Raw genomic sequence first — 10,691 nt, 5'->3', positions numbered from 1 at the left:
CACAAGGAAAGCAATGGGAATATACAGAGGCACAAGGAAGCTTTCAACAGCAGCACAAAGCTGGATCGGCTCAAACTCATTGCAAAACTGCAACCTCAGTCTTCCCAGCAAAAGAGTCTGTCTCCCAAGGACCTTTACCACCAGGACTCGCTTTGTTGCCAGATTTCTTCTGGTCTGGCAGCAACTTCGGCGCTAGAGGGAACGTTGACTTCCAGACGAGAAAAGTGACGGTAGCCTCCTGTTCTGTATGTGCAAGCAATGCCAAACAGGAGCAGCTGGTTGCACATAATAACATGCATTGTGTAAGTGAGCAACACAATAAGCAATTTGCTCGACAACCCAGGGACATCAGGACAATTCTGTATCGCAGAGAAGAAAGAAAAGAGGAAAAAAACATGTGATGACCAAACCCCAAGGGAGCCCCAGTATACTACAGATTCATTTCATTACGCTTGTTCTTATAAATATTTATTACACAGCCTATCTCATCATTCTTCCAGGAATGGGTGTTGTGTTATTGTTATACCCAGGGAGGGCTTTCCCTCTTCCTCTGGTCCTGCTGCAGGCAGTTGGCAGTCGCCAAAGATAGATAGGGAGCAAGAGTGTGACATTAACTGTGGAAAATGCTACTTAAAATGGGGCTCAGGGGCAGATATCGGCAGGTGCATTGTTAGGAGAAAAACGAATGGAAGAGGAAAAGACAGCAAGTAATGAGATTCGGAAGCTTGTATTTAAAATATGTTCACGGCAAAAGGGATTTCTGCATCCAAGGGCCCTGGCCCTACAGGCAAAGCCACGAGTGAGCAGAGACTCTCGCACCCTGCAGAAACCTGCACAGACCCAGGACGGGGGAGTTTGGATTTAGATGAGAGCCAGGCTCACACAGCAGTGAGGCTAAGGTGTGTTCTGAGTATCGACATCATCTGTCTGTCTACACATGGAAAGCTGTCATGTTAAAGTAAGGTAAAAACATTCCAGCCTTTATAAAGCTTTGCAGATAAAACGTGAAGTGGTGGGGGTTTTTGTCTCTTCCATTTGTATTGCTCCCTGAACGTCCCCTGCGCCCTGCTCCTTGCTCTTACTGGTACTTGTCACCCAAGTGAGGCTTTGCAAAATCAAATGCTAATTTGCCTTACAGAGACACACATCGACTGATTCATTATTCGAGACAAGTGACTTGGGTTGGGTTACTGGCAGTCTGATTTAGAAAAACATGCCGAGACAATCCAGGCTGGGTAGATTTTAGATGAAATGAATATGTTTCATTTCACTTAGTCTCCCTTGCCGTCACGTGAGTCTTTTTGGTGCATATTTGTTAACCAGCTTGTTCACTGTCAGCTATAATCAAATAAAGAGCTGCTAGAAACATCCCAATGCGTCATAAAGCAGTCACAAAGAACATCGCTGTCTTGTAAACATGCCTGACTATGAAAAATAATATTTGCTCATAAACAACATCTGTGGACTTCTCCCTACAGCAGTTACCAAGTACCAATAAAAGTTTTGATCCCTAAATAGTCTAAATTTTATATGCTGCTATGGTACCTACTAACTAAGGCTGGTTTTAGGCATAAAGAACACATGTAACTTCAAGGAATACTGCACAGTCGGAGCTGCCTTCACAAACACCCGTCCGGCTCCTTTGTAGTGGGAAATGTGTTCGTGTGCCAAAAATAAGGATCTGTTCTGAAGTTTTATTACATCTGCAGGGCTGGCTGTAAAATGCCACGCTAGAAGCGAAACAGCCGAAGCAGGGAGGCTGCCTGGTGCGTATCATCATGCCACCCTCTTGTGGCTAAGCCCAGAACATAGAGCACTGTGTGCCCGAGGATGCGATGGGAACGGCAGCGGGTTATTTTCGGAGCGCCTCGCTCCACGCTGATGGGCACACCTCGTGTGCAAGCGGCAAGGTCCACCTTTTAGCCTGGTGTCACTGGAAGCTAGCTGAGGAGCAAAAAGCAAGGTTGAGATAAAACCATTTCTGCACTTTGGCAGCTTTGGAATCTGGATCTGATCTAAGGACAAGATTTCATTCCAGTCCAACATTCTGAAGATTTGCAGATGTTCATAGTGGACAGATGTTTGACTTCCATGTCTCTGGCTATTCTCTGCGCAGAAACTGGGACCATATACCTGCCTCCTGAGACAGTTTTAGCTATAAAAGTCTGGCCTTCATTGATATTTCATACAGAGAACCTGATGCTTTTATGCATTTCTATTCCTGCATCGAGAACTCCATTGCCCTTTACCTTCCAGAGAGCCCCACAGGGCACCAGGAAGGTGGCTGGGCACCTCTCACATCCCCTGTCTACATAAAGAGTTTTAATGCTGGTGCTCAGAAATGGCCAGTTTGCACCAGAAGGGTGCTGGCTTTCACAGCGTCCTCAGTGCCCTCGTTGTATAATGCCGGCTATTCCCATCCATCAGACAGTTCTGCAAACCTAAATAGATGATGTATTTATTTATGGATTACTGACCACAAGAAAGAGAAGCTTTGCACTATTGTCAACCTTACAGCATTCGGTCTGCTATAAATAATGCATCATTGTTCGGTGTTGGTTTATGGTTTAAGTTCCAATGAGCATCGCAGACCAGCAGACTCAGCAAAGATGAAGGCAGCACAGGGTATTAGTAAGAGAAATAGTACCATCTGACGAAGAGTATTAGAAAAACAAAGCAAAAAATGTAATGTTCTCAGAGTTATTTTAATGTCAACTTCAGCAGCCGAAGAGCTGCTTTTACCTCCAATTGAGAATCACACAAATCTATGATTATCCCCTGATTTTCACTCTGCTTTCTCCCAATTGTGAGCTAATTCGATTTCAGATAAACACTAATTAACACAAGAGGTCATTGCCGTGGCCAGCAGGCACCGTTGCAACGTGGCATTCAAACACACCAAGAGATCAAAAGAGCCTCCGCTGCTTCCTTTGAACTATCCAATTAAAATTTTCACAAATAAAGCTATTGTTTTACATCTGCTTCATCCAGCGGGGAGAGAGGGCAGGGAGCTAAGAGATCATTGCTTCTAATTGGGCTGCTTTCCCTCTTTTCTGACAGTTTTCCTCCGTGTGGGTTTTTCCTCCGAACCCGTAGAAGAAAATGATACCCAGATCATTTGCGATGCAGCTATTGCACTGCAAGGCTACAGCAGGCTGAAAGCAAAGCCATGGGGAATCTGATTTCCCTCTCGTGAGCAAAAAGGGCATCAATGCCTTTCTTGGAAAGTTTGATTGATAGCCCTTAAGAAGGACTCATAAAAATGTGTCTCTCTCTGGCTATTTAGGCAATTCTCTTTAGAAGATGAAGGAGCATATTAGATTAATCCAACTGCTATAATAGCATTATCTCCTGCTTTTAAAGAAAACATATTTTATGGCATCCGTACTCTAATGGAAACAACCTGCGGCTGCACAAACCCTGGGCCAGTGTGTTGCTGCAAAACGGGCTGTGGGCTCCTTGGAAGGGGTTTTCATGCAGCTTCTGGGGAATCAGCGTAAATATTAGACTTGTGCCACCATCCCACGTGGACCACTTGTGGGCAACAGGCAAACCAAGGCTAGGATGGACCACAGGGTCCAAATTCCACTCTTATCCATGGTGGAGCTCACTTAAACTCAGGATTAAGGCAAATTAGCAGGAGCACAGGGAGAAGGCTGCACGGCAGCTGTCTCGGCTGTACAGACAGTGAACATCAATCTTGAGAGCTGTCAGCCCAGAGCCTTCTGGAAAAAACTAGATGGAAACACCGGTCAAGTGTCTGGTGTTATCTGCCTGGCAAAGGTTTAGTGACCCGCGGCACCGGGAAGCAGATGGGTGCAGCCCTGTGGGAGCGCACCACAATGTACATGTTTATGCAGGATATACCTGCAGGAGGGTGCATCAGTCCTCTCCGTAGGTGAGCCACGATGAAATCCCCACTACCACCATCCGCCATCCAGAGACTTCACCAGAGAAGAAATACTCTTGGTGGGAAGGGAATTGCGGGGTGGGTATGTCTCGGATGGGGCACATCAACTAACCTCCATGTGAACCTGCTCTGTTTGCTCATCCTGGTCTGCTCGCTGCCAGTGCCGGGGGAACAGGGCAGCCCCTGCCTGGCAGGGGTCTAGTCCCTTGGGCAGGGAAGAACTGATTAACCGATTATTCACTCCTGGAAAGGAACGTTATCTCCTCTCAGCAGCACTGAAGGGAGAAAAGAAATCAAGACATAGCGGCTGCAAAGGAGATCAGGCTGTGGCTTATGCTCACTGATGGCTTAAACTCACCTTCCGGGGAGTTCATTCATTTGTGCCAAAGGATGAAAGAAGATCTGGACTCCCCAAAACCAGAGCAGCTGCTGTGAGTTTGTGAAGTTCAGCTCCTCGCTTGGCCCTGAAGCTGCGATGAGCTTTGCCTGGCTGCCAGGTCTCAGGGCTGTACCACATTGGCCTTTTGCACTGAGCCCCAGCAAGCAGCCAGTCTTTGTGATATTTAAGAGATGCCTGGCTTTGTAGGTCTGAGCTTCTCACCTTGCATGTTGCACTGGTTTTTGGGTTGCACCTTCTACAGCTCTACTCTTGTACCTTGATTCACCAGCTGAGCTGGCCTGGCCCTCCTGTGACCCTCCTGCTCCCTGTGTTACCTTAAAATGCTCCTTTTCCCTGTGATGTACTCCTGGATGCTGCAAACAGTACATTGCTTGTCCTAGGCTTTAATCAGATTAATTAAGCTGCACTTGTATTAATTTAAATTACAATTATCTGAGGGCTCAGCCAAATCAAGTGATTTATGGGCCATATCAATCTAATTAATACCACCAACTCTTAAAATAAAAACCTAATAAATGAGTTTATTATACAGATGTAAAATTGACTTATTAGCTTTGGGTCTCTAGTGACGTGGCCAATTTGACGGAAGTTTTATGTCCTTGTTGGGAAAAGGTCTTATTCGTTTATTTACTTATTTATTATTCCTTCCCACTTGCTGTATTTTTAAAAAGTATCTTCTGCAGGGCAAGGGGAGGGAGAAACACGAGCTTGGTTATCAAAATACTAGCCAAGCCAAGAGGTCCCCAAAGTCTTGCTGCACACAAATTGTGTGGGTTTTATAACTGCAAGTGCCCACAGGAGAATAGTTTATCTGGCTTCTCTGTGTGCCTGGCCTGTGTGCTTACTGTTAAGCACTCTGAAAGAGGAGTTAGCCAGGGAATGGGAAAGGAAAAGGAGTAAGAAGAGAATTAAAAGCTTCTCAGAAGCAAACCTGCAGCAGAGCGTGCCGTTCGCAGGAAGGAGCTGGGCTGGCGTGGAAGGTGCCTCTGTGCTGCTCAGCAAGGTGACTCTGTCAGGCTGAGTGATGGGTGCCATCTGCAGCAGCTGGGAAGCCAAAGTGCCCTAAAATGTCACTTGCACAGGGACGACTTAAAGATGCAAAAGCTTCCCTTTGTTACAGCGGTGTGGGATTTCAAAATTTACTGGGGGGGGGGGGGAATAAAAAAAAAAAAAAAAAAAAGGTGTTTTTCTGCAGAGGAGCCAAATGCCACGGTGAAACTAACTACAGAGAGTACAGGAGGCACCTCCAATCTGCAGCTCAGGTGAAATGAAACGCAGAGCTAAAGGAGGAGGGAGAGCCACGCTCGCCCGTGCCGTCACCCGTCTCCCCAGCCCACTGGCTGCTCCCCCCATCGTCGCCCTTGGCAGCTTGGCTCGGTGTTGACTGGTTTTTCAGCAAGATGCTTTTGCTTCAGTCCTGGAGTTCACGCTCGATTTCCTGAGCTGTAAGATTGTTTCCCTTGCTTTGCAATCCCCCTTGGAGCAAACAGCCATGCAAGGGAAAAAGGAGCAGGCTCCATCTCTTTACCCTTTGCTTACAAAATAAGTTCTTCAAACACATTTGTCTTATTGTGTTCAGGATAACAACCTTCTCCAGCAAAGAAAAGGGAAGGAACTGGGAGGGCTTTCTGGGGGAGAAAATGGGGCGATTTATGGAATAATTACATAAAGACAACACCATCCTGTGCATCTGTCGCTGTGATTTATTATAGTTACACAGAAAATTGGCCAAGTTGACCATAAAAGACGGCTGCAGGCAAACCTGACCCCCTTTGCTTTCCTGTTCACCACTCCACACACACAAAAGCCAATGAATTAACTCAGCAACGTTTATAACATGCTTGGAGAAATGACTCATCTTTGCTATCTTAAAAGAGGTGCGACAGCAAAAGTGCTGTAAGGAGCAGTTTATGGGACACGTCCGCATTTACTATTCGTGCTGCAAAGCCGTGGGCTGGCTGCTTACATGGGAAACCTCTGCAAAGTCCACCACCACCTTCGCTGATGTACATCAGGGTCTGGGGGTACTTTATTCCATTCCACCCCGTGTTAGCTGGATCGCTCCAAAGATTTTTTGCAGTAACCCCTGCCTCCCCTCTGGCTGTTACGCTTTCTGTGTGCCCCCACCATTATACACCCTCTTTCCGTGCACTGCCCCCAGTCATCATTCTGCATTCATCTACATCCAGCTGCATTTTCCATTTACCAGCTCACTTGGCTAAAATATCCTGATCCCTTTAGTATCGGATGAAGTGGTTTCTACTGCCTTCCACACACTACTCTCATTTGAGTAATTTATATTTACGCTAAACAAAAAAAAAAAAGCATTCGAAGGATGGAGCAGAGAGGCACAAGAGAGTGGAAAGCAGGGGCTACCGTGGGACTTGGGAAAAAGGGTTGATCCTTAATTCCACTGCAGCTCACCATGGAGCCGGGTGAGTCTGAAAGTCCCCCTGTCCTTCGACATCCCACTGGCCAAGGGCAGCTGACACACGACTGTTTGCAGGGTGACGTCCCTTGGGTTTACACGGGTCATGTATCACAGCAGTACCTGGAACAGGCAGGCTAAAAATAAGCTGGAAGGCAAAACAGCAACAGCCTATGATAAAAACAAGCTACAGGATGATTTACAGATGAGCAAACTCCCCGCAATGCCCAGCAGGGAGGGGGTTATACCTCACACTTTCCAAAACACAAACTCCTCTCCAATAATTCCTGCTCACCAGTCATTAACCTGCTGCTAATCTTGCTGCAAGTGGTATAGATACTAGTTGTTGCTTCAGGCTGAGAGTTGAAGGTCACCAGCTTCTACTAATAAAAAGAGTGGAAGAAACATTTCTTTTAGCTAAAACAGGAGAACTCATCTTTATCCTTCTTGTCAGAGGAAAGTTTCTTGTGGCCACTGTGTGCAGAACAGCAGGCAGAACTCAGCGACCGTAACTTGTAACTATATGGCAGAATTACTTGTTTTATTTAAAAATGCATGAGCTGGAAGAGGAAAGAATTTGAGGTACAAATAGATTTTATTAAAAATAATTATATCCAGGAAGAGCGGGGACAGGTTTTATTACAGCTGTGGTTCCAGGCAGCCTTTCTGCATGTGGGCAGGGTCATTATAGCAGGTCTCTTGTAAAGCGATGTCTGCTGAATGTGTGGCCAGTTATCGCAGAGAAAATTTTGAATGAAAGCCTGAGCTAATCCAGGAACTATGTTAAAAGGTGTAAAAAGGCTGAATGGCACGGAAATGTTTAAATCTGTCCTTTGCTAAATGTTAATGGAGAAACTGCGTAATACAACCTACCTCCAGCAGAAGAATCAGGTCTGGCCAATAAAAGGATGAAAAATGAAAACTACTTTTGTATTAAGATAAAAAGTAACTTTTACCTCAGTACGGCTTCAAGCTGCATTGGAAAGAGTTGGGTTTCCTTCTTAGACGGCCTATATAACACAAACCAAAACATTTTCATTTAAGTACAGGGTTTAGTCTGGCTGCACATAAAGTTAAACCTCGGGGTAAATACAATGATAAATTGGGATAATTGAAAACAATAATCGTGAAAATCATATCTGAAAGCAAAACAGTCCAAGGGGCTGATGCTGTCGCAGCGATACAGCACAGGTTTGGGGAGCATATCGTCCCCCAGCATGTTTTGCACCCTGGTTTTTAGGGTCTGCAAGTCACCAGGTGTGTTTGCACATGCATGTGGGCATGAAGTTGCTCCAGCCAGAACAGATGAGACAACCCAAGATGGAAAGGACGTGGGGCTGGGACCTTTCCGGGGCTGGAGACAATGCCCTGCTGGGACGGAAAGGCTCCAGGAATGGGTTTATAGCCCAGGACCAGCAACAGGGCTGGTGCTGCCTTTCCCAGTCCCGACTGATGCAATACCCAGCTGGAGCCCACGGACAGCTGCAGCACAGGAGTGGAAATTCCTCCCGACCCAGAGAGCGCACAGCGGGGAAGAGCATAATCTCCGTGATTTACAGGCTGCGGCTCTAGTTTAAAATACATTAGACTCCAACTATTTAATTACTGGGCACTACCAAATCACAGAGACAGAGGAGTCAGTCACGTCTGCTAATGCCAGCATTTATCATCCTATTTATCTACTCCAGCTTCTGAGACCCATATCGAATCACTTTCCTGTATTAGCTAATAACGTATGAGTTTATTCCTTGTACCTCTGGGCGGCCCTCGATGGATATTATAGCACTGCTGGCAGCACACATCCACCTAGGGATAGATAAACTGGTTTAGAGCATATAAAGAATTGTAATCATCAGCCAAAACTCAAATCCAAATCAAAGCCTTTTTCTCCACTGCGTCCTGCCCCCAGATACTAATCCTCACCGGAGAGTAAATGCAAACAGTGCCTGGGCTCTCTGTGTGGCTGGAAGACTGTAAGCCTCCTGATAGTTCTGAGAAATCATTAAGTATCTCCATTTTACAGTTGCAGAAGGGCATATTAAGTGGCTGCCTGAGAGCTGGGGAGCAGGGCAGGGTGCTCTCCGGGCAGCGCTTTGTACCCCTCCAGCAACATGCCCCCATCCTGCTCACCCGTGCAGGGCGGGCAGAACCGAGCTGCTACGGGCACGGAGACAACGCCGGCTCTCGCAGGACTGTGAGACACCAAACCAGCCGCAAAAGAAATTCCACAGGTGAAGCAAATTTGTCAGTGGAAACACGTTGGGTGTTAAAAGAAACATCAAGGAGAGTGAGAAACAGCCCCACAATGAGTGAGGCTGCTCCTTCTGCTCAGCCTGTTCCCAGTGAAGTCCCAATAAACCCAGCACCATTTTCCTCTGCCCATTTTTCCCACCAAAAATGATACGCCTTTCATTTTGCTTGCCTGTGCTGCTTTCCATAAGGAAAACAAGTTTTAATTGCTCTATTTGGAAACTTTCAAGCAGCCCCACTTTCAGAAGAAACACTCGGCATCCTTTCAGCTTTGCACGCATGTCTGTCTTCAAGCTGGTAATCAAGAAAAAAAAAAAAAAAAAAAGAGGCTTTTCCTCTTCCCAGAGTGTCCCAAAAGAGCACTATAAAGCAAACATCCTTTTATTCCATGCAGGTTTTCTGGCTGGTGCCTTTTACTTACTTCCCTCACTATGATGGTTACCTCATTATTGCTATATATTACAGCCTGCCACATACATATATATATATATATTATCTGGTGGTTTGTTATTAACCCACCTAATTCTATTTGTCAGGCAGGTGATCCTGCCTTTGAGACTGGTAATGCTTAGAAAACCTGAATGCACCGGGCTCTGACTGAGCAGTCATTACTGAAAAGGCAGCTCAGTAACAAACAGAGCATTGCAGAGAAATTATCTCTGGATCTTCGCAGAGTCCACTGGAAGAGTTCAGACACGAAGCTGTCTTAATTGATAGCGTGGCCACTTAGGGAGCAGTATCCATAGAAACTCAGGGGCCTTGACAAGATGACAAACAATGCTGCGAGAGCCTAATAATAGCAGAAATAATGAGGTGTGGCCAAAAAAAACCCCAACAACAAGCGAGGCATCTCGCGGTATTGAATGGGTGGGCCCAGCCTAATGAAAGCCTGGCAGATAACAGTGATGGCTGGAGGAAGGCAAAGCACAACTAGAGGATGGAAAAAAAAAAAGCTGCCAAAGCCGGGTGGGCTTTCTGTCCCATGGAAAAGCCCCACGGCAGACGGTGCCATTGGGGAAGTGGCTGCGGGGCTCTGCCCTCTCTATAGGGCCATAAATCAGGAGCAATGTCACCAGGAGCATCCCAGGAGCGTGGCAACCTGAGTGCAGAAGTCTGGTCATGTTTTGGAAGAGTGACTGCCCAGCGAGGCCTTGGGGATGGTGCTTTGGCCCCTGGGGATGTCCAGCCAGGCTGGGACCCAGGGAGCCCTCGGGAACCACGGCGGGTGGTCTCAGCCCCTCTTCAGAGCCTCTCACCGAGCTTTAATCACCTCTAGATCCAACTATGGCTCTTTCTGCTCGGCGCGGGCAGAGCGATGCCACTCGTGGCACAACTTTCCCACGCGCTGTGGCGTGCGGCAGGAGAGCCCATCGCCCACCAATTTGGGGCTGCGTCGCATGCTGCTCTCTGGGCTCATTGTAGCACCATAACTCATTGTTCAAGGAGACCTGACCTTTTTCTTAATTAGCTTAAAACTGCACAATTAAAAAAAAAAAAAAAAAAAAAAGGAAAAAAGGAAGAAAGGGAAGAAAAAAAAAGAAAAAAACCCTCCGTAAAAGCCAGTCGCAAATCAAAAGAGGCAACAGTGAGAGCAAGCAATGTGTCACCACAAGTGTCCAAGTCAATGGAAACCTTGTTAGGTGGGGAACAAGGGTCTCCACTAACAAGCTCTTATCTGTGTTTTTGTTTTCTATTGAAGGTGC

This window comes from Falco cherrug, chromosome 7 (genome assembly GCF_023634085.1).
Source record: "Falco cherrug isolate bFalChe1 chromosome 7, bFalChe1.pri, whole genome shotgun sequence".
Lineage (NCBI taxonomy): Eukaryota > Metazoa > Chordata > Aves > Falconiformes > Falconidae > Falco > Falco cherrug.
This window is presented reverse-complemented; position numbering follows the sequence as displayed.